The sequence below is a fragment of the Phasianus colchicus genome, chromosome 1, assembly GCF_987193195.1.
Source record: "Phasianus colchicus chromosome 1, bPhaCol1.hap1.1, whole genome shotgun sequence".
Taxonomy (NCBI): domain Eukaryota; kingdom Metazoa; phylum Chordata; class Aves; order Galliformes; family Phasianidae; genus Phasianus; species Phasianus colchicus.
In genome coordinates this window covers 97,288,697-97,313,903 of record NC_143436.1, presented here as the reverse complement: position 1 = coordinate 97,313,903, position 25,207 = coordinate 97,288,697, and the positions used below count along the sequence as shown (strand labels likewise).

At 38.3% G+C, this 25,207-nt stretch overlaps 1 long non-coding RNA gene across 2 annotated transcripts; it reads right to left on the bottom strand.

Moving 5' to 3' along the window:
* Positions 1-1,413: 1,413 nt before the first annotated feature.
* Positions 1,414-24,038, bottom strand: LOC116242058 (uncharacterized). 2 transcript variants are annotated; one of them, XR_016463742.1, is made up of 4 exons: positions 23,979-24,038; positions 3,887-3,984; positions 3,175-3,335; positions 1,414-1,954 (listed from the first exon to the last, which is right to left on the bottom strand). It is a non-coding gene; the product is annotated as an uncharacterized LOC116242058 (long non-coding RNA). The 2 variants fall into 2 exon arrangements; XR_004169649.2 differs by lacking the exon at positions 1,414-1,954 and having other exon boundaries at positions 1,962-3,335.
* Positions 24,039-25,207: the final 1,169 nt, after the last annotated feature.

Below are 25,207 nucleotides of genomic sequence, written 5' to 3'. Positions count from 1 at the left end.
ACTTAACGTGAGCCAGCAGAGTGCACAACTGCAGGCTAGAAGATCAGTGGTATTCTGGGCTGCATTAGAAGAGGGGTGGACCAGCAGGCTGAGGGAGGTGCTTGCCCCTCTCTACTCTATCCTTGTGAGGTCCCCCCTGGAGTATTATGTCCAGGTTTCGGGTGCTCAACACAGGAAGAATGTTGAGCTTTTGGAGAGAGTACAGAGCAGGGTCACAAAGATAATGAGAGGGCTGAAACACCTCTTCTAAGAAGACACGCTGAAGGAACTGGGCTTGTTTAGCCTGGAGAAGAGAAGGTTGCGGGAAAGCTTCATGGTGACCTTCCATTATTTAAAGGGAGATTATAATAAACAGGAGGAAAATCAACTTTTTTTACATGGGTAGATAGTGATAGGACAAGCAGAAATGCCTTTAAGCTAAAGGAGAGGAGGACTACATGTCAGTAGTATCACTCCTAGGATGGTGAGGTGCTGAAACAGGTTGCTCAGAGGCTACAAATGCCCCATCCCTGGAGGTGTTTAAGGCCAGCTGAGCGGGGCCCTGGGCAACCTGATCTAGTACTAGATCCATTGCTTGGCAACCCTGCTTGTGGCAGGGCTGTTGGATCCTTGAGGTCCCTTCCAACCCAAGATACTGTATGGTGCCTTTATTAAGGAACAGAGTTAAGGAAGTGAAAACTGCTGTGCAACAGCAGCTAGGAGAGAAGACTGAGAACTGTGAGAGAAACAGCCCTCCAAACGCCAAGGTCAGTGCAGAAGGAGGGCAGAAGATGCTCCAGGTGCAGAGCAGAAGCTCCCTGGAGCCCAGAAGAGGTTCATGGAGGAGCAAGCTGTTCCCAGAGTAGATCTTCATGCGCAGTCATGGAAGAGCCTGTGGTGAAGCAGTGGCTGGAGCCTGAAGGAGCTGCCGGAGCTGCAGCTTAGGGAGAAGAACCCAAGGTAGGGCAGAAGGTCCTTACTTCAATCCACGATTCCTTTTTCACTGTATTTTCTCTTTCCTGTTCTTTTGAGGAGCATGAGTGAGGGAGTAGTATGGTGGAGCTGAGCTAGCTGTTGGTATAAAACAACCAGAAGTATTTTCCAAACATGAACTCAAATGCAAAGATTTTTTTTTTAATGCATATTGACAAAGTGAGGCACAGGCAGCTCCAGTGCTTCTTTCCCTGAAGTCAGACTAAGAATCATCTGATCATTTAGACATCTATGTCTTCGTCAACTAGACTTTTATTATAGTCAGCACTGCAATTTAGGTTTATTCAGAATGTGATTGATCTCAGTTGAAGGGAAAGGTCTACATTAAAAATCAGGTAAGAAAAATATTCTTCTAGCCCACTTAAAGTTTCATTTCACAATACGAAAAAATAGCAGCAAGTTTGCATTAAGAAACAAAAAAAAAACAAGTGAAAAACAAGTGCGTTCAAAACTTTAAAGCTATGAAATTCAAATCTCATTTGCTTTTTCTTAAGATCTAAAAATTGGATACTAAGTCATCTATTAAGTGACATCTTGACAGCTCTCCGGATTTAAAACATATGGAGAAATCCAAAAAAGTTGACTGACTAAATTTTATTTACTCTCAGAAATGTCACTTCTGATCTGAAACCAACCATGGAATACATTAAAGAGAAAGAGATCTGGCAGAGGAAGTTGTGGACAATTGAGGTGAAAATGGTTAATGGAACATAGACTTGAATATGTTTATTCTGCATCAGCAAAAATAGAATAAAACTTATAATAAAGAAAGCCTTCTAAAAGTATAAAATGGAAAAAAAAAAATCCTAAAGAAACATGCTGTTCATCTTTTTTTTTTTTTTCCTCTCCTCTCTGAGACTATGTAAAATACCCATTTAGTGACTCTTATCTCTTGCAAGTATAACAGGGCAGCACTGGATGACTTGAACATTCTTGTAGCAAAGAGGATGACAATGAAGAGGTTACAGATTCACATAGAGACCTTCAGGAAAAGACAATGCAGAAATACAACAAAATAAGAATTATGTTTTTTTCTGCAAAATAAGTTATATGACATCCATGGTTTGTTAAGTGTGTTTTATTTCATTAATAGTTTATCAGATAAAAGGTAAAGTGCACAGAAGAAAAAAGTTTTGGTAACATAGAACAGAAGTACATGTCTAAGTCTCCATATGTCATTTATTTAGTGGAGAAAGGTTTCATGTCTAATGTAAAAATATTTATATATACATGGGGGGAAGTAACAATTATTTTGGTGACCTCTCCTATTCATCTAAAAGGAAAAATTGAATGCACAATAAACATATAATTTTTGTCTCTTCTATAGGAACAAATTATTCTACTTGCCCTTTAACAATACATTGTGACTCTTTCACCATCAGCTTATGCAAACAGCTGAGGGAATTCTGCTAATTAACTACAAGTTATGAACTACACAATTCAGCTGTCAGCTTGCTTCTTTAAAACAAACAAAAAATACATCAGAACATTCAAATCCTCCTGTTGCCTTTATCTTGTATTTCTTGAGGAAAACTGAGATATTTAAGATCCAGAATAAATATTGATAGTACTAGCTTCTAAAAGCTAATGATTGATGCAGACCCCATGATGCTGGAAGTGAATGCCAGAATACTCCAGCAAACTAAGCCATTTGATTTCCTATCCTCTATACTGCCAATAACGCAAATACAATGATTTCATTTATATAAATAACTGCTGCTGTTCAAAGATAATGGAAGCTTAAGCTACTCAGTGTGCAGTAGGCCACTTGAAGAAGCAAAATAAAAATAAATCATGCTGTAGAAGTACGGAAGAGCTGTGCAATCACATGGTTACCCTTACAAAGAGAGGGACTGTGATTTCTGGCTACTGGAGCAAGCACAAAGATGAACAGATAACTACATGGATAAACAAATGTTCTTATATAATTAGGACACAGGCAACTAGCCCATAGAATAGATCTGCACAACCTTGAATGTAACAGGTTTTCTTTTTCAGTTATTTTTTTTAATTTTATTTTACTTTCAATGGCTGCATGTACTAGATAAACTCATGCTACTCACAGGCAGTGACTAGAACAAACGAGCTGGTTCAAAGGGCCATTGTGAGACTCTCAGTTATTTATATAGGAGTACCATTTTTCCTTTGTATGCTGAATTCCATCTCTAATCCAAAGCAATTGCTCTGAGGTGCCAGACTTACATGCAGCATGACAGCCAGCAACAGCAAATAACAGCAGTGCCTGCTTCCTCCAGATACTAAATGCTGCTGGACAGAAAGCTCACAGTGTATTCTGCCTGTGGTCCACCATTCCAGCAGCAGTCATAACCTCAGACTCTGTTCCTCAAAGAAGCATAGTGATTCTAAGAAAAAGAGCAGTAAGGAAATAAAAGTAATGCAGATTAATTCAATACAGAAAACAGTAGGGAGTTTATGTCTACAGTTTTGGACAGTTCTGAATGCTGATTTTTTTTTCCCTGCCATCACATCAAAGATGTAACAGACAATCACCAAGCTGTCTGTGAACCACTGCAGTTTGCAGCACAGAGTAAATGGCATCAGATGATGATTTGTACTGAGGTTATTCACACTCTGCAGCTAAGGGTGGTTAATTCCTCAGCCATCTCACACTACTCATGCTCTAGTAAAAATCCAGGGGACAGCATGAATGGAAGCACGTACTGGTAACATTTTTAGAATCTTCTGTTTGTCAGGGACTCATAGGATATATCACACTCTTAAAGTAACCAAAATACTAAGAAAATGGTGAATGAATCATATTGTTTCCCATGACTACATGCCTGTAGCATCACTAGCTCTTACCCAACATTAGAAGTATTAAATATTGGAAGCCATTTAAGAGCGATAAAAGTTCAAAACTTTGTGGGGGAAAAATAGCCATGCTGGCACCCACCTTTCACCAGTAGATACCTCAGCCTCTGAAAGACCAGTGCAAGGTGGACATCCTCTTGAAAATTCTTACACAGAACTCTGCTGTTGGCTCTCATCTGCCTGTGGGAGGAATAGCTTATTGCAGTACCACAAATGAAGCAACCCCTAGGAGCTTGTAAAGAGAGCCCAAATTTAGGATTATCAGTACTCTCATAACATAAAACATAGAAAGACAAAAGTGAGTTATGAAATTATCGATAACTGTTCAATACTGCCAGCAAACTACTATTTCATGGGAAGACATTACCAAATAAGAATAATGAAGTGTTCTTGAGCTCTTGAAATTTGATCACTTTCTCCCAACATCAAATATACAAAGACACTTTAGATTAATCAGACCTCAGAGACTTCTTCCACATAAATATAATTAAGAAAGGATTGTCCATTTCCAGGCAGAGGTGGAGATGAGCACAAGGACATGTTGCAGCACCTCCTTTTTAGAGGAATCAGGGGCACTGGGGCAGCTGCTTGCACAGTCCAACCTGGGCATCTCTCTAAGGGTTGGAAAAAACTTTCCTTGCTAATGCACAACTCTGGAGCCTGAGTCAAGCTGGTTGGAAATTAGCACAGCAGCACCAGGTATGCTGCAGTTATCTTAGTAAAGGTGCTCTTCCCAAATCTTGAACACTTTTTGACTAGCAGAGGTCACAACCAGCCATGCCATTATGCCAGTTAAAGCAGTAAGAAACAGTTGGGCTCACATGTGCTTAACATGGGAGGGAGAGTAAGATACCAGAAGTCAGCATCAGTGATCAAAGCACAACTGCTTATTTGTTCAGTAAAAGTTCTTGGGTTTTGGTCATTTATTTGAAGCATTGCCATCAGCTGTGACCTAGGAAAAGTCACTTCTTTGCTTCATGCCTTTGTCTTCCCACCTGTGAAACATCTTGAGAGCTGCTGCTTATCTCCAACTGCTATCTAAAGCCTACATATCATTACTGTCTCCTTCTGTCTTTTGTAATTAAATGTGGCGAATGTAAATTTGATTTAAGACTCTGTATTTTAAGTCAAGCACATATTTCAACAGAAGCATAACATTTATTTTTAAAGAAACACTTGAGTTCTTTCCTGCTAATCATACAAGACGTAACTGCTCCCCATTAATGTCTCTGTGATGTGGAACATACTTTCCACCATTTTCCTTTTAGTTATCGCAAGACTTCCACACAATAAACTGAGGCAAAGTATTGATGGGACAAGCCCTTTAAATGATGAGACATAAGAAATATTAATCACACTTAAAAGTCCCCAGCAGAACTTATTTGCTATAAATACTGACTGACTTCAAAAGCTGAACAAAGGCCAGTATTATGAAACAGTCAATTAATTACACATATACACAGATATCGTTGTTAATGAATTTGCCTATGAATAGAGCAACTCTCAGATTGAAATACTGACTCAAGTGTTAGCATTCATGTATTTTTCCAGGGATGAATATATTAGCTCATACAAGCCACCTAATTACATCACAAATTATTATTTTCTCTGATATAGCATTGTGTACTTTATATATGGAGTTCTCATTTTTACACTTTTACAAACTGTGCTTAGCTATGTGGCAAAACTTTAAATCCTCCATAAAAGCAAATATCTTTTCTCTGTTTTCTACAGAACATGACAAATTTTATTGTTAGCTTGAACAGGACTGTAAAATAGCATGCCTGTCACAAGTAAATCAACAGTGTGCCCTTCTTAAAACATGCTATGAAAATGTTCAGCAAACCTCTGTCTTAATTTCAAGTGCTTTTGGGAACAAGTAATTCATTTTCCAAAGAAATGATTCCACAGGTAAAGAAGTTTTTTGCCAGTTTTGTGAAAGAGATTTTAATTACCTTCCTTTAATCAATTCTTGTACGTACACACTGCAAAGCAATTTACGAGGTTTACAGAGTTTGCAGCACAGCTCACAAAATAAATCATCCCTTTTGCAAGGTACTTACCTTACCTACTACTGACTTGGAACAACGATTTCTTGTATTGTTTTTATTTATTTATTTAAAAGAAAAATGAAAAGCACAGAGATATGGTCTTCTGGTACCAATGACAGCAGCGTGGTTCAAGGTTTAGGGCATATGGTCAGAAGAGGATAACTGGGTTTTCTTCCCAGCTGCACCAGGTAAGCAGCAGGAGACAGACCAGTCTCATTATCTGCCTTTCAGAATTTGCACTGATGTGTAAACAAGTCCTTTTCCATTATTATTATTAGAACAGGAAAAACAAAAACTTCCAGTTAGGAACAAAATGTTAGGTGACTGCTTCGTAGAGGGCCAGACACTGCCCTGTGTTATGACAATATATCTGTACATCAGAATGAGTAAAATCCAGCAGTTTCCAACCATGGTCATAACTTTTTGTGGAGAGAATGGGAAGAAAAGACAAGTGACTAAATCTATGTGAAAAAATGCATATGTTTGAATTACAGTAGCACCTATATCTCTCTGGAAATGTCAGTAGAAAACTGCCTGTGTTCTGATGCGTTACTCAGATGGACAGGATTAGGAAAAAAAGAGCAATCCTAGGACTATTTAGCCTATCACTGCTCTTAGCTGACTTTTTTTTTTTTTTTTTTTTAAACCAGACATGAAGGCCATTTTGTGGACAATCAGAGCACAGAATACAGTAACAGAAAGCATTAATCATAATGAAGAACTGGCTGCTCTTGGGGGATCCTAAAATTTCATGTCCTAGAGGGATGACACAGTAGTGAGGAGTTTGTTTTTTTTTTTTTTTTAAATCATGTTGTTACCTCACTTAAAGTGTACCAGAAGAAATACAACTAGGAACATATGCAATACTAACTAAAACAAACTGATGATTTCTAGCACTGCAAGAAAAACAATGGAAGACACTGACTATATGTCCTTGGCACACGTATGTCCTCCTGATACTCAGCTCATGACCCTGTGAAATTCCTGTACAAGTGAAGATTAGAATAGGCATAAATATAACAAGTGAGAGGAAAAACATCAACAAAGCTGGTACAAGAGTGTGGTATGAACTGTACAGCTATGCACATCTCCCAAAGAATAGTATATTAAGAATGGTGTTAACTCTTCCTGAAAACTTCAAGGCATTCCCATTGAAAAAAAATGAATTCAGAGACAGAGACTCCTAATGACATTTCATAGCATTAGAGAATCACCAAGGTTGGAAAAGACCCACACGATCATCCAGTCCAACCACCTACCAATAGCTCAGACTAAACCATGTCCCTCAACACAACATACAAACACCTACAGGGTCAGTGATACCATCACCTCCCTGGGCAGCCCATTCCAATGCCTGACCACTCTTTCAGAGAAGTAGTATTTACTAACGTCCAGCCTAAATCTCCCCTGGCATAGCTTGAAGCCATTCCCTCCAGTCCTATCACCTGTTACATGAGAGAAGAAGCCAACCCCCAGCGCACTACAACCTCCCTTCAGGTAGTTAAAGAGAGCAATAAGGTCTCCCCTGAGACTCCTCTTCTCCAGACTGAACAATCCCAGTTTCTTCAGCTGTTCCTCATAAGGCCTGTGCTACAGACCCCTCACCAGCTTTGTTGCCCTTCTTTGAACATGCTCTAGGGCCTCAACGTCTTTCTTGCAGTGAGGAGCCCAAAACTGAACACAGTACTCAAAGTGCAGCCTCACCAGTGCTGAGTACAGGGAGACAATCACTTCCCTGTTCCTGCTGGCAACACTGTTTCTGATGCAAACCAGGATGCCATTCGCCTTCTTGGCCACCTGAGCACACTGCTGGTTCACCTTCAGCCAAGTATCAATCAATACCTCTACACAATCTTCCAGTCACTCTGCCCCAAGCCCGTAGCGTTTCCTGGGGTTGTTGTGGCCAAAGTGCAGAACCCAGTATTTGATCTTGTTGAACCTCATCCCATTGGCTTCAGCCAAGCTATCCAGCCTGTCCAGATCCCTCTGTAGGATCTCACTACCCCCAGGCAGATCAACGCTTCCAGCCAACTTGGTGTCATCTGCAAACTTAGTCATCTGCACTCAATGCCCTCATCCAGGTCATCAATAAAGATACTGAAGAGGACAGGCCCCAGCACCAACCCCTGGGGAACACCACTTGTGACCAGTCGCCAACTGGATTTAGCTCCATTCACCACCACTCTCTGGGCCCAGCTCTCCAGCCAGTTCTTTACTCAGCCAAAAATGTACCTGTGCAAGCCACAGGCTGCCAGCTTCTGCAGAAGAATTTCGTCATAGTTCTTCACCGTGGCACTAATTAGTTGGGGATGTTTGCATTGAAACAATCCTTTTTTCTTCTTCATTCGTTTGATCAGCTGCTTATCCCTCACCTGGAGCTGTAATCTCTTGTCTGTTGCTTCATAATCTTCTGCATTGCTAACAGGATTAGATATCCAGGTGAAGCATAAACAGCAGGAACAGATGATCACATAGGACACAAAAACTATTCTGACTTTTCATATGCCAATTTCCCCAGTGTAATTAAAAATTAAGTAAAAAGGAGCCCTAACCTCCATCACCCTCAGGAACTTAAGCAGCAACCCTGTAAACTTACACAAGAAAACAATGCAAGAAAAAAAAAAAACAAAACCCCTTTAGGATACAACTTTTTAACTAACTCTCACTAGAATTAAAGCCGCATGAAACTACAAAATTAGTAGTAGAATGTACAAGAAGATTAAAAAAAAAAGAGAAAAATGATTCTAAAGTTCTATCAAAACTGCTGCAAACATTTACATTACAAATACTCTCTATCCTTAAAGTAGTTTTTTTTTTTTTTTCGGTCTTAGCTTTCTAAAAGAGAATGGTAAAGCTGACCTATAGTTTTGAGAAGATTTACACTGTTAGTTTTCAGTGGGCAAAATTGAAACTGGCTATTTACAAACTATACTTTTTTCTTTCATAAAATTATACAGTGTTCCATACAGACAAATTTCTTTTTCAAGTCAGTACACCTATTGAATAGTTCACCATAACTTTCCACTGCAATTGAAAAGGACTCTGATTAGTTGTGCTCATGAAAAATGCAGAGAGAAATATTTCTAAAACTCAATTTGCTTTTCAAAAGATTGGGGTCTAAATCTAGCCAATTCACACTCTTTCAACCCACCCACTTTAATATGTAAGTCTTTTGTTTTGTTTTTTTCCTATTATTTGTTTTCCTTCTACTAGACTTTTGACATTAAGCTCAAGCAGGGCCACTGCTAAGACACTGCCCAACTGGGAATCTTTCAAGAATTGAATTGCCTACAATTGTGAGAAAATATTAAATATTTTTATTAAATATAAATTAAATATTTTGAAATGCATTACACTTTTTTTTTTTTTTTTTTTTAAAGCATAGGTATACAATGACTTCCTCAAAAGATGAAACATTGACAGATGAATATGTCTTATATGGCTTTCTGATTATTCAGTTGTTCTTTGTTGCGACGAAGGAGAAATCTCCCTCCTAAGCAGACAGATTCAGCCAGTAGACACAGCCACTGGAGAAGAAAAAGGAAAGTCAAGCTGCTCAAAAACACATACATCTTCATATCTTCCTTCTTCCCTTCAAGTTACCACCAAGCTCTGTTTATTTATCTACCGATATTGTTTTAGGGTTCACAAAGTGTTGGTTCATTCCCTGTCAGCTTAGTGGGCAATAGATCTACTTTTCTCCATTACTAATGTATGGAGATTTACAGTAAGTAAAGCAATAATACAAAAATCTACTCCCAAGAAGTTTACCTTCCCTTCCATCAATTAAAGTAGATTTTAGTAAGTGAATAGATGTAATAGATAGCATAACATTAAAGAGGTTTTAAAGGTCTGCAAAAATTCCAGTCAAACATATATCAAATTTATGGTGGTTTTTGTTTTTTTTTTTCCTGTGGACAATGTGCAGGCAGCATCTAGAGAGCTGCCAACAGGCTCTGACAGACACAGGTGAATCCCTGAGCCAAGGAAGCTAATGTACGTCTATATTTATTTTTAACGGTTTGCTAAAAACCTACTATTTAGCAAACCCCACAGGGACAGAAAACTCAAAATGAAGGGAATTCAAACTTTATCTGGCACTGCCCTTTACTATACTGTTGCAGACAAGTTCAATCACTCATGTTCAAGTGTGGATATACCAGGACGTGAAATTGGTAGCAAAAGTTCAAAATGAACATTTTAGCAAAAGTTCAGGCAAGATGGAAGTTATACATTGAAGATTCAGTAAGGACCGCACCCAGTACTTCCATTTAAGGGTAAGCAGATTTCAACACAGTAAATCTGCAACAAAATAAATTGTATTGAATGAGGAAGATAATGCAAGATGACATCCATTGAGGGAAATTTTTAGGCTGTAAAAATGACACCAGGCTTCCAGGAGACACAATCTTAGAGGTGTACAAGTTACCCTACCAAGGCCATTTTTTGGCATCTAAAATATCCTCCAACTACAGGTGCAACTCCCCCTGAATTTGGGGAAAGCTGTGAATAGTGTTTGTCACATGGGCAGCTCCAGTTCTGGGCTCATCACCCCTCCTTCTCTGGAGCAACCTCAGGTCACTGACTTCAGGATTAAGCTGAAAAGATTGTCTTTTCCCCTGAGCAGCAGAAATGGCCAAATGGTACAAAATGCAAGAGCTGAGACTGAAAAAGCTGTGATATATAATGGGCTACTTATTTCTCTTTTTACATTTATATTCATTACTTTAATTGCAGGGTGTATCAGAAAAGCCAAGTATCTAGGACAGGTGCATTGAATATCATATATAACTCCAGCCAAATAAATATTTCAGAAAATTGGAACATCAACAGTGATTGTTCAGGAAGTAATTAACAAGGAAGGACAAAAATGATTGAAAATGTGCTATTTGGACAAGAATCCACTGAAAAGAAAGGCATAGAGAAAATAGTAGATGTGTGTTAATGGGATAACCAACAGACATTTCTAGGGAACAAGTATCTAGGAAGACAATTATACTTTCTCAGATTGCCTTAAATAACAGTGGAGGTGACAAGTTTAGAGATCATTATTAATTAAAAACTCTTTTGTTTTTGAGCAGTAAAGCTTTGAGATATTTCTCTATAAACACCAAAGAGCTAAGATATGAAAGCATAGAAAAGAACTTTTTATAAATTGAGATTTATATTAATTAGTTCAAAACCAAATGCACTGACCATGCTATGAAGCCAAGAAGATGTTAGAAATGGATATGCTATATCTAAGATTTGAAAAGTGTTGTTGCCCAAGCACTTTCAATATGCTGAAAATAAGGATCTTTTAAATGATTACACATCATTACAATATCCTGAGTACAGATGCAATTCTCTCAGTGCCAGTTTATCACATTTTACAGCCACGTAAGTTTTAAGATCCAAGAAAAGGGAACACATTATTAAATGGTAAAACAGAACAGAGTTCCTAAAAAAAGTTTCATAATTTATTACTTAAAATACAACAGAGAAAAAGAATTAAAATGCACAAAAAGCCTTTGATATAGACCCACAAAAATTAAAGTCTTTGATATGTCATCCTTTTCTCTAAGGTTGAGAGATATGGATTTTAAGACTGGACCATACAGAGGATAAGGAACTGACTAGATGACTACTGCCAGAGGGTTGTGGTCAATAGCTGAATGTCCAGGTGGAGACAAGTGAGGAGTGGTGTCCTTCAGGGTGTGATCTTAGAACTGGCGCCATTTAACATATTTGTTAATGACATAGACAATGGGATCAAGAGCACCCTTAACATTTTTGCAGACAACATCAAGCTGAGTGGTAAAGCTGATATGACAGAAGGAGGGGATGCCACTCAAAGTTACCTGGACAAGTTTCAAAAGAGGACCCATAGGAAGATAATAAAGTTCAACAAGGTCAGGTGCAAGATCTGGGCTAGGGCAGATCCTTCCTCGGGGGAGATTTGGGGGTCTTGGTAGACAAAAAGCTGACCATTAACCAGTAGTGTGCTCTTACAGCCCAGGCCAGTCATATCCTGGGCTGCATCAAAAGAAAGGTGGCCAACAGGATGAAGGAGTGGGGAATTGCCCCCACCTGTTTCTGTTCCTGCGAGGCTTCATCTGGAGTATTGTGTCCAGGTCTGGGGTCCCCAGCAAGCTATTGAACTGATAGAGGCGGGCTCCAGAGGAGGATCACTAGGATGATCAGTGGGCTGTAGCATATCTCCTATGAATAAAGGTTGAGCACGTTAGGGTTGTTCAGCTTGGAAAAGAGATGGCTCTGGAAACACCTCATTGCAGCCTCCTAGTACTTGATGAGAGCTTATAATCAAAAAGATGAGTGACTTTTTACACAGGCAGATAGTGTAAGGACAATAGGGAATGGTTTTAAACTAAAAACAGGCAAGATTTAGATTAGACATTATGAAGAAGATATGTACTCAGACAGCTGAGGCATGGACACAGGCTGCCCAGAGAAGCTGTGAGTGCCCCATCCTGAAGGTGTTCAAGGCCAGGTTGAATGGGGACCTGGGCAGCCTGAGCTGGAGGGGGCAGCCTTGCCCATGGAAGGGGGTTGGAACTAAATGGCCTTAAAAGCCCCTTCCAACCTGAACCATTCTGTGGTAAAAGAAGAAATTGGAGTTATAGCAAAACCATTTGACTTTAATATTCAACACTTGCACAAGATAAATAGAATTTATCATATTTATGTTGCTAGAGAGTAGATATTCAGTATTCTCAAGCATCAAGAGATCTTAGTAAAGAACAAACAGTGTCCTTATTAAATCTCAACTGACTTGTGCTATTTCACTGCCAACACAGACACAAACAACAGATTAGTAAAAGGAAGAATGCTTCTTATATATATTTTAGGATAAAATGTGATCCATCATCCATGAACACATACTCTGCATCTTAGTTAAGATTGCCTCTTGCAACCATCTGGTAGAAAACATTTCCTTTTTTTGTGCCTCACTGGACATCCTGACACCTATTAGTGCTGTCTGGGCTTTTCTTTGTGCACAGTAAAGAAAATTTGGCTCAGCTTTAAGTGAAAATAGAGAAAAGCACATGCACAGAGATGTATAAGAAATTAATAGTGGATGGATGAAAATGATGGAAGAAAAAAATGGGACATGCAGTGTATGGAGTTATGCTCTTGAATCCTTCTTGTTTGCTTTTCACCTTGACAAATGTTATGATAGAAGATTTTACGATTTAATTCAGAGAGGTTTGATTTCTGACGTTACCTGCATGTTCAGCTGACTCAGAAATTATCCTACTTTCATACATCAGTCACAGTCCTAAATGAGCAGTCCATGGTTTCATAAGAATGTCTAGGTTGCACTGAAGCACTAACCTACTGTCATGGTTTTGTGATTTTTGGTTTTCGGTATTCCACATCATAACATCGTGTGGGGCAGTGGGAGTTTAACTGTTAATGCTCAAGCTATGGGTACCTGCCTGGAAGAGAAGAAGAACTACATTCCCCAGGGGACTTTGCGGTCACAGAGAGTCTCGAGATACAACTCCTGGCAAGGTCACCTGATGCACTCTTCTTAGCCTGCTCTTCGTCTGCTCTCCTCCCTTTTTTCTCCCTGCTGCTCAACTGGACTGCGCATCTCACCTCAGCTCTCTGCGTTGTGGTGAGGCCTACCCACCTTTCGGACATTCTCTCTCATTATATTTGATTTATTAGCTTCAAAGTTAATTATATTGTATTATAGTGTGTTATCTTGCATTCTGATAGTATATTTAGTAAATTAGTTTGTTTCTCCTCAGATCGTTGCCGCTGTTTTTAATTATTTTGGGGTCCCCTGTTCCCTTTTCCGGAGGCGCGGATCTGCGGATCCCTCCGCCCCGCTAGTCACGGAACTGGGCCGAACCAGCCCGTAAACCGTTGACACCTACCAAGCCAAGGCACTCAGGCATGGTCGTGGCACCAGGGAAATGATTAGTTGTCAGTTACTCTGTTTCATAAAGTCATTAAAATAATAGAAGTACTACCTTGACTATGTATTAAATAATTAACATTATATAAAATACTTAATATTAAACAACAAATGTCTACCCTTGAAGAATTACTAATTCTGACCAGTATAGCTTATTTTGAGAGTACACTAACATGCTGAAAATAAGAACGTATACAGAGAATGCATTGATAGCTTGAAATAATAGTGACAACTTCACATACAGAGTCTTTTGCCAAGGATTTAAGAATATGTATTGTTAATGTTCGAGGAAAGAACTAAACAATTCCAAAAACTATCCCAGAAGCTGACATAGCAAGAAGCCTTAAAGTCGACAGTACGTGTCAGCCTATAAATTGTATCTCCAAGGAAATAATGAAAAATACAAAAAAGTACAAACTTAATCCAGTCTAAAGAGCCAGCAAATAAAAAAAAAAAAAAACTTCTACATTTTGAAACTATACTGGCTTAGTAGGGGCATGGAGCAGATGAAGTAAATCTATTTCCAACATCTTAGATCAAGGCACTAGAAAGCTGATTTTCTAGTTTGTTATATGAAATTATCACTTGCTAGCTCAAATATTTAAGCTTTTTTCCTTTCAGTTCAGAAATGTTAAGTTTTGTAGTCCATCAGGCCAACCATTTCAGAGTTGCTACAGAAGCTAGAGGACCTCAGAAAGGAAGGGGAAAAAATTAAAATGAAATTAATGCAGGAAGAGGAGATAATTTACTCTTGACTTTGCCACTTGATTTATCGTAAGATCTTTTATCAAAAATGAATAATTTTTTCTACTTCAAGAGGACCCTATTAATTTTATTCCTCCGTACCCCATTCCTTGCCATGACCGTAGTTCTAGCAGCATAATATGAAAATAGACTTATTAAGATTTGAAATATGTTTAACTCATCATAAGCACTGCAGTGCTTCAAAACTTAATTTAAAATTATATATAAATCAGGAGAACATAAAAGAGTTTGCACTTGGCAGTATTTAAGGGGAAAAAAATTAAGTAAAATGGAATCAGGAAGTAAATGGTATGGGCTGGATTTGACAATCACGGACAGCACTGCAGCTGCTTTCATTGAATTTAAATGAGGCTTGGGGGTGTTCCCTATAGAGTAATTCTATGTTTTTCAGAAGACAAGATATAGGAGGTCCAGCATGATTTAACACAAGTCAAGAAGAGAGATTCTTTGAATATCCATACCCCAATTCTGTATGAAAGTGAACTCTCCAGTCCTGGTTAAAAAGGAAAATAAAATGAGAAACATGTAGCATATATTAAAGTTTAAGGCTTTTATCTCACTAGCATCCCTCATTTACTACAGATTAAGCTTTATAGCTTAATTAAGCTATAATTGCTTTCTAGATTTGCCAAGGTGAAGTCATGGGACATGGAACCACCTACTGGTGGTACATAGTACATAAATCATTTTATAGTGGCTTGTACCACAAGTAGACTTCTTCAATTTTGTTATTTACTGAAACACCACTCTGTGTTACAATCTCCCCCTCTTTCTTTTCTGAACCAATTCCTAGATGAGAGGCCAATTAAAATTTCCTTGGAATAAGGCTGTGTCTTCCTAGAAAGTAGAACATGCAGCAGCCCTTAGGATGAAACAGCAGATGCAAAGGCAGCACAGGTGCAGGGCCTACAAGTGCAGTACTGGAGGTGGCAGGACAAAATGGGTGCTTTAGTAACCCATGCATTACAAGTGCTAGACCATGGACATGAATTAGAGACCCATGTGAATCAAACTGTTGCACCTGGAAGCCAAGCAGATGACCGAGGCTGACAAAGGGCAAAGAACCCACTATTATTCAGTGCCTCATCTGTCCATTTCTCAGGCAGGTGCCCACACAAGAGACACCTTGGATTCAGACAAGGACACTAAGTTAAAAGCATCATCAGGACACATGATCAACAGTAGGTCCTGGATGAGATATTGTACCCCACATCTATCACCTGCCCTGTGAGTCTATGGATCACTAGGGCAGAGATTCACAACATTTTTCTGAGCGAATCCAAATTTGATTATTTCATATCATCCTCATCAGACCGGGGCCTGTACCACATTAACACCAACATCTCTAGCTGAAAAACCCTTCTTTTCCAAACACATTTCAGATCTGACCCTTGGCAGAACTCATCCATCAGTTCTCTTTTATCCTTCATCTGTTTCCAAATTAATCTTGTTATTTTAGGTCAAAGGAAGTGTTTTTAGTATTACAAAACATTGTGATTTACTTCAATAACAAGTGATAAAAACTGCTAATATAATCTTTAAACATTTGTACTTTATTGGTGTGCTGAATGAGGCAATAAATTCAATTATTCACCCAGAGAGGAGGCACTGAGCTCTACTTAGACAGAACAAATCCATTTTAGTTATTGCAGGATTTTTATGAAAACTGAAGGATGACTTTTCCTGGAGGACTAGAATGAGAATGACAGCTTTAATACATTTGCTTAACCCTCTTAAAGTTTTTCCAAGATAAATGTTTTAAGCTTTAATGGAAGTTAAAATTTATTTATAAATAATATTCTTTCTGTTGTATCAACTGACTACATAAACAGGGATTACTGTATAAGCAACAAATATATTTAAAATCAGTATTTCCTAACTATTATGTTGCAATCTGTACTCAGCAAGGTCAGAACCTGTTACTGTGCTGGGGAAGTTTGTGTCTCAGATTCTTTATAATAACAGTAAGTGTGAATTACTGGACTGCTGTTATTCAGTCAACATACCTCTAAAAAAATTCAAATTAATGGGACTACTTCAACTGTCAAAGTATTGGATTCTATGTGAGATTTTCCAGTAAAAAAGAACAAAGTTTCCTCTCTAAACTCTTCTATAATGTTATACTTACTACATGGTATGGTGTGCCAACAATGTACATGAGCTTTGGATTAACAAGTAAATTTTCACTTAGATTACTCAGACATTTAAATGAAATTAAATTTTTGCTTATGTTGACTAATATTGGTCACACAGGTATATTTGGTTTCAGTACAGTGCATAGATATCTACAGTAGCTATATTTGGTCTATTTACACAGGAAAAAAAAAGGAGTTAATGCTGCAAAAGTCAATCAAGGTCTCATACAAACAATGCTAGAGAGAACACTATCTGCATAACCCTGTATATACAAGTTATGCATATTTGAATAGAAAGTTTAGTTTTATGTTTAGTGATATGCATCACAACATCCTTGATGTTAATGAAGATCCTACACGTCAGTAAAATAGAAATTTGCACCAGTTGCTTCAATTACAGACTGTGCAACAGCAGGCAGAAAACTTATTTGCATGATGCTACACTCACCCACTCTTCTGCGGGGACACATCTGCACCTGGGACAGAGGGACAGCATTGCTCATGCATCCTTGTTGTATAGGGACAAGACAGCTATAGGGCTCAGCTGAATCCCATGGACATAAGATTCATCCTGTACATGGCTTTTACACCTGAGCTCTGCATTGATGACACTATCTTCCTCTCAAGCACTTAAAATCTGACAGGATATCACAGCACAATAAAGCATATCCACATTTAATCTCCTCAAGTGTAAGGCAGCAGCTCCAGCAAGTCTGAAGGAGAATATCTGTTACTCCCATGAATCCACAGCAGTTATCCCACACACTTTCTAGGATGACCCCCATCCGTTAGCCCCCTGGTGCCTAGGTGATGTATGCTGCCATGGAATGAGCATGGGGAATACCAAGAAGTCTCACTTTTCTGCTCATATCTATGGGCAGTATGGGCTCCAAGAGAGGTTGTGCATGACAGAAAAAAAAAAAAAACTGGGTCCAAAACTCCACTGAGAAGTTGCGGGGAAGCTGCAAGAAGGGTTGACACGGTAAGTACCACAGCATAATCATTTACATACATCAAATGTAGAAACTGGTATCTCTTTAATACTCTCCTTTATTACTGCATTTTCTAGAGCAATGATAAAAGTACAGGATAACATACACAATATAAAACAGAAGAGCACCAAGGGCACCTCAGAGCAATTAAGTAAGGAAGAACTTAGTAAGAGAACAGCATGGCAAGATCTGGAAGCAGTGAATCTTTCTATTGGCAAAGCACCACAAAGTATGTCATGACGTATGAACTCCAAGTGATAGATTCTTGACTATAAAATGGGACATACCACTTCTACTTCCTCGTGCTATACCTTGTGTGAACATTTGGTGCTTCCTTGTGCTACAAAGCAATCTCAAACAGGGCTGAGATTAAGTATCAGATATCAGATTTTGAGTTAACATATGTACAAATGGAGGATGGAGGAATAAGTTGACCTCCACTATGTGCTTCTAAATTTAGAAAAAAAACTATATAAGTTCTTAAGTTAAAAGTCTTCTGGTGCATGAAGACAAGTTAGGGTCAGTTAGAAAAAAGAAACAGAACTACTGGCAACTGCCATCCAAATGTCTTATTGGTAATAACTGTGTACTGAAATATTACATTGCTACAATTTATAAATCTTCATTTCAGATGAAAAAGTACAAAATAAGGTTTAGCAAATTAAAGATTTTGCTGTTCACTGTGGTTTCTGTTATATTAGACAAGAACATTGTTTGCCTTACTGGGCTGAAGAGCAATGACTAAAGGCTTCTGTTATGCCAAAACGGCTGCATTAGGATAAGTGTAGAAATAACTGTAGATTCACATCATCAGTTCTGTGTAAGCATTTTCTGAAATGTTTCTGTGTCTTTGTTTTGCAGTGTTACATAAAGAACAGCACTTAAGCCAAGGAATATGGATTGACAATAGTAAAGTCTGGTAGCTTAATAGAAACAACAGTATTGGCCTAAGTTTACATCTGTGTTAGCAAATATTTTAGGAACAGAAGATAAGCAGCTGACGCCGAGCTCTTTGCATTGCTACTCTTATAGTATTCCACATGTAGTCTGAAGCCTTTTGGCAGGGACACATAGGAGATGTCTCTGCCTCCTGCAAAGACTACCCAAAGACTGTGCATGGGCATATTAGGGTCTCAACAAATCACACATCCGATAGACATTTGGAGTGCTTTTGGAGAATAAACTGCTGTTTAGTTCAATTTCTAAGGAACAAACACTGTTTGCCCCAAAACAGCTCTTGGAACTGAGTTAGCACACAGTAACTGGGGTTTCTCAGGGTACTCACTGCAGAATTATTACCTCTCTGATTCAAATCATAGTATAGACTCAGCCTTACAAATCCACACCAAATCATTTGTAGCACAGTTCAGAAAAATAAATATGTTATCACATTTTCGTTATTGTTTCTAAGAAGTTCAGGTCTTTCAGGATGTACATTTAGAAGGGTGTCATGTAGTATTATTACATATCACTTGATTAAGCAGTATCGCTTGTGGAAATACTATGCAGCAGTGTGCTGCTGGTGCTGATGATGTGACCTACAGATGTAGAAAAGATACAAAGATAATACAAAATATTGCTGAATGAGTGTTTAAACAATACAGTCCAACTTTTCAAGTTTCTGTAATGAAGAGACATATCAACAGAATATATAAAAGCAAGAACAGCTTCACTGCAGATATCTGATATATTTGGATACTTACTTCCTCTCTGCAGTCCCTTCACCGTACAGATCCATCATGTCCATCCCCAAGAAAGCCTGGTTTTTCCTTTATGCAGGATTATCACTTAAATACCTACTACTGCCTCCTTGCATTTTCTGCCAGCACAGATCACTGTGAAAGGATGAGCACCTGATCAATCTTAGTAAGAACCATCTGTGTGATGTGCTTTAGGTTGTGTATCCTTATTCACATTGGCCCTTCTGTTGGCTGAGTTCCTGCCGCTGCACTTGCAATTCCCTGAGCATATAAAGCATCTGTGTACTGATATGGATACAACAGAACTTCCTTGGATGGTAAGACGGTTTATACGATTATCACAATCCACTAGGCATGAAACTAACCTTAGAAGGTGATGTGTCTTCACAGACCCTTCACACCTTCGTGCTTGATTTGCTTCCCCAGTATCCTACTACAAAAAGCAGCACATAGTGACCTGTGATGTGAGATTCTCTCATCCTGAGCAAGTCACCTGCCACATCTGCTTTTCAGAGCAGAGGTGTATGGGACACAAAAAGGAGTCAGACTCCCCTTAATATATGCAAGAACATGCTTACACTTAGAATTTTTGTTCACGGGGAAGAGTCCCTATCAGCAACATGCAAGTATTACTCAGCAGATGACACAGACAAGTTTAAGAAATTGAAGAAATGGTTCATTTGCACATCTCTTATTGAAGCTTACATCTGTGCTGTTATAACAATCAGTGCGAGCACAATAGCAGAAACACTGCAGAAAGCTGCTTTTCAGCTCAAGCAGACCTGAGAGGAGGGTCACCAAACAGAATTCATAGGACCTGGGAAAAGTTCAGAGTTAGGAGTTGGGCCCCTCATGACCTTTACAGAAGGGTGAAATAGGGGCCAGTGCATTTATCTCTGCTGTAATCCCCTCTGACTCTGAGCACCAGAGAGATATGGCTTTAGCAGAACTTTCAATGGGCCTTGCAAGTACTTCTACCAACACAGCCTTCCTAGGCAGTGGGGAGTAGGGACAGGACACAAATGCTGCTCAGCACACAGCTAAAAGCTTCCAGGACTAAACCAGGAAAAGTCTTGCAGGGTCACAAGCCCACTAGGCACCTACCCACATCAGCCAAAATAAACAGGAGGGACCACAAGCTCTAGTCTGAAAAAAAATCAAATGCAAAAAAGACAGCTTGAAAGCTGTATCTAGCATCAAAGTATGTCTTGGCTTGACACCCATCAAGGCTGTTAATACAAAAGGTCAGTGAATTTAGTTATTCATAGGAATGAATACCTATGAATTACCTCCAACAAAACATCAACAACTATCTTTCATGTTTAAATATCCTCGTACAGTGTTCTACATAACATGCTGTGTATCACCATTCAAGTTTAAATTGGGCTATTACAATCAGCCTGCGTAAAAAGTACACACTGAAAGACAAGAATTTCCTGAAGAGAGTTTCTGTAACAGTACTAGATGTATAACTCAGGGATATTTGCTCCTGTCATATTTCACACAATAACATGAAGACTTCTGAAAAAAGTAACCCTGTTTGTGTAGTGATGGAAGATTAGGACTCTCCTCCACTCTACCAGTACTTCAATCCAATAGTGAACTGCTTAATTTGATATGAGAATAGCTTTCCTTCCTTAATTTCTAGTTGTACGTCAATATAGCTTTATATTCCTTTTAATATGCGTGCTCAGTGATAACATTTCTAGGGATGCACTAACCACTGATATCCTGTGCCAATTCCATCCAGAGGAAGAGTGAGAAGAAAGAGGAAAAAAAAAATTTCTCCATTATCACTTCCAACCAGGTATCCCTATCTGAGCAGCTCGAGCTCAATTTGCTTAAAAATACTTAATTATACTACTAAATGATTCCTTGAGGTCATTGCTATGAAGGACACACAGTTACTGTGTTAATCCATGCATTATATACTGCATTACACTAGCCCAGTAAGTCTGAGGAACAAGGACATGTTTCTTTAGGTTACTGAAAATTGGAAGGAAGCTAGTTCTGTTTCAAAGCAGTTAGTTACACAGGACAACTAGGAAAAAAAAAAACACACACACAGGATAACACATTGCCTCCCCCCCTTGCAAGCAGCAAGATGACTGAGACACCTATAGCAAGGAGCCCATTTTCAAGCTTTAGTTACGTAAAATAACAGCTAGCCCCAACTCTTAGAAATAATCAAAAAAAGCCCAAGAAAAACAACAACCACACAATTTCACAGATTTCACAGATTTCACAGAATTGTACAGATTTCACAGAATTGCCTGAAAAACTAACATTTAGATAGGATGTGGAATATAGAAACAAAGTGTTGCGTTTTGTTCATTGCAGCAGTTTTCAACCAAGCAAGAATACACCACAGTGAAAGCAACAGCCAAAACATGAAAGGAACTTTCTACAAAAATAGCGATTAGAATTCAGGCACTCTACAGAACAGGCTCTCACTTTAGTTAATTTTCCATATCCCTACAAAGTATAGTCATTTGATATAATATTTATGTTTAACAGAGAATATACTTTTATGAAGTATAATTTACATTAAAAACAACTTTTTTTTTGTTTGTTTGTTTTTTGAGCAGAGAAGTTTTTCTATACTTTTTTAAACAAACCTCTTCCACAGGAATAGTCACGTGCCAGCAAGTTGAAACTTACACAAAGAACTAGTCCAATAATTTTTACCATGAAATAGTTCAGATACATCAGCTTTATCTGGTCATTCACAAAGATGTTACTTTAACAGCAGGATAACTAAAGTACCCCAGTTATCTTGCACTATAACTCAAGTTAACACAGGACACACCGAATGCTTTTTGAAAGGCAGATAAGGTTGAGTTTCACCCCCTCCATTTTCCTTCAATGAATTTCAAGTGACTTCACCTAATTTCATGTTGCCAACCAGCTTAACAGGCAAAGAAAAAGCTGTATGCACAAGGAAAATGGAAAAAGCAATTTATTCATGACTTGACATCAGGAAGACATCCAGCCACTTCCTGGCATGCCTTTGGGCAGCTTTGTGTCAGCTCTTCTGGCCATCCTCCCACTTGCTGGGGTGGATAAAGGCAGGGAAGAAAACAAAGGCTTGACATTGTGCAAGCACTGCTCTGTAGTAGCCAAAGCAGTGATATGATATAAACACCATTTTAGCCTCAAATCCAAAACACAGTACTACACGGCTGCTATGAAGAAAGTGAACACCATCCCAGCCACATCCAGTACAGTAAGACAGCTAGCTTCACATGCCCAATTCGTTCTCAACCGTAAAAAAAGTAGGAAGTATACCAAAGCCATTTCCTTCACTACAAAAAAAAACTGAAGCAGACTACTGGGAAGTGGAATAATACAAAACCACTGTGGAGAAAACAGTATAACATCATAGCATTTGCCGTTTAGTTTTTTCAGTGTTTACAGACATAACTATTTATCTGAAATGCACTCTATTTTCTTTCATAAACATCATACTTATCCTGAACAAAGACTGAATTAAAACAGTTAGATTTATATAATCTTATAGACTATGCTCACTCTATACATTTAAACTGTGTTTTGTGAGGCATAGTCAGAAAAAGACAGGTAAGCTTAGAGGGAGTTTCCTAAGTTTTTAACAACACTGAGAATCACCTTGAAGGCAAATGGCATGAGCAATTAGTGTTGCATGAATTTTAATACTCTCCTAATACTCCAAGAAATGATTGTCTTTCGAAGACAGATTTCAGAAAAAGTTCAATTAAACTTGGACCAATTCCAGGGTTCAGAATAGCTTTATAAAAATGCAGAATAATACCTAAGCTAAGACCTATTATTTCAACGCCTGTGAGTTCTAACATTTTCTCTTAATTCATTTTAAGCTTTAATTTACCATGAACATCCATGAGTTATTTATATTTACAGGGTACATATTGTACTCACAGGCATGAAAAACATAATTTGTCTCATCTAATGAGTCATAATTAACTTTTGTTTTTACCTTTCCAAAAGCAGAATATTTTTAACTTGTTCAACTGGAGTTATTTTTATGCCAAGATTTATATAGTTCTTTTTAATAAGAGCAGTCATATGTCAGACTCTCATTATTACTTCAACTTGTTTTCAGATAAAGCAGAAATGAAAGAGCCCACATAAAGGAAATACTGCATGAAGGGAAAAGTATTCCTCTAAACCAACTAAATAAGACCAAGAGTTCTAGATTTTTAAAATTTAATTAAATGCTTATGAAACTTTTGGAAAGGTATAGTTTCTTCCCTCAAGAACTTTAGTAATGCTCTAAGTAACCTGGAAACTCAAAGAACAAAAAATTTTTCTCCATCATAAGAGAAGACAATTCCCTATTAAAGCAAATAACCCCAGTCCTCCTTTCAAAATGCTTGCAGCATATACTATGAGGTCTGAAAACATATTCGTGCACAAAGATAGCCTTGGCAGAAAACTTTTTGTTAACCACAACAAAGGTGCCACTTCAAGACTGACTTTATAAAATTGAGATCCTACTTAAGGGACTGTGAGAATAGGCAATGGCAGATATAGATGCTTTAAGCCAGTTTTAGGTCACCTAAAAAAGGCAGAGGCCGCAATCCAATAATAAAGAAGGAATCACTTACCCCTTTCCAAGGATCAGGGCTCACCAAATACGCCAGCGAAATCAACCTTGGAGTACAGATGCACTGTAAGGGCTTGCACCTGCCAGCCCTTAAATGAGGTTAGGATGGACCCAGTATCCTCCCCTCCTTGTCGCACAGGTGAATTACTTCCACCTACGCTCCCAGTGCTGGCTGCATCCCTTCACCAGGTGCTCAATGACTGTTTTTTTATGTGACCTAACAGTTCCCATACATGGACTAAGTAAGAAAATATGTAAAACTGATTTGGCTTTTTAAGCAGTTGACCTAGAACTGCAAGAGTTAGGAAACATTAGTCAATGAAGAAACTTTTAAACACTACATTTTTAAATTAATCAAAATCAAATTATGGAGGAGGACAATCACAGACCTCTATGTGTCTGGAACAGAATAGCTACATTTTATTAGGTTGAAGGAAAGGTTTCCGTTCATTCAGATAACTCTCCCTTTTCACTACTTAATTAATAAAGTTATTCCTGCACATGAGAATCAAGGCTTTTAAATGAATAGGAACTTTATTTGTTTATCCATTGATGTGCAGTTGAAAATAACTTGGAGTCATGAAAAAAAATGAGGCAACTACAACTTATTCAGCTGCTTAAATCATCTTCATTTGAAAGCAGAATTGTGATTGACATAGTGATACAGAAAGTATCACCTTACATTACATTCAAGTACCACACAACAATTTACCTACTGTTTTCTTACTGTTTATATAGCTGGTCTCCCATTTTCAGAGGTTTAGCTACAACACATTCCTGTCTTTCAGAAAACTTGGTTAACAAACTCTTTACTAAATCGAATATAACGTGCAAGACAAATTTCATAGGAGAAAAACAGAAAGGTCAAACGGATTTTTCACTATAGTCTGTTTTTCAGGAATACCGACCAACTTGATAAAACTACTCCATTCCTTATCTTCAAAATAAACTTCAGGACAACAAGGCTTGAGTTTGTCAAAGGAGGAGGAAAAATAAATTTAAAAAAGAAAAAGGAAATTTAAAGTTACTGCTCTGAGAATATACCAGCCAAGTGGACACGTTCCTGTCATCACCTGAGTTAAAGAAGACCTTTAATTATTTGCTACAAAGAGCCAGTTAGCACGAAGGATGCAAGATAGAGGTAGGGTCCTTAAGCATCAGCCTGCATCTCTAAGTGACAAAAAACTTATTGAGTTCTTATTAACTGCTAGAGAGACCATAGTAAAACTT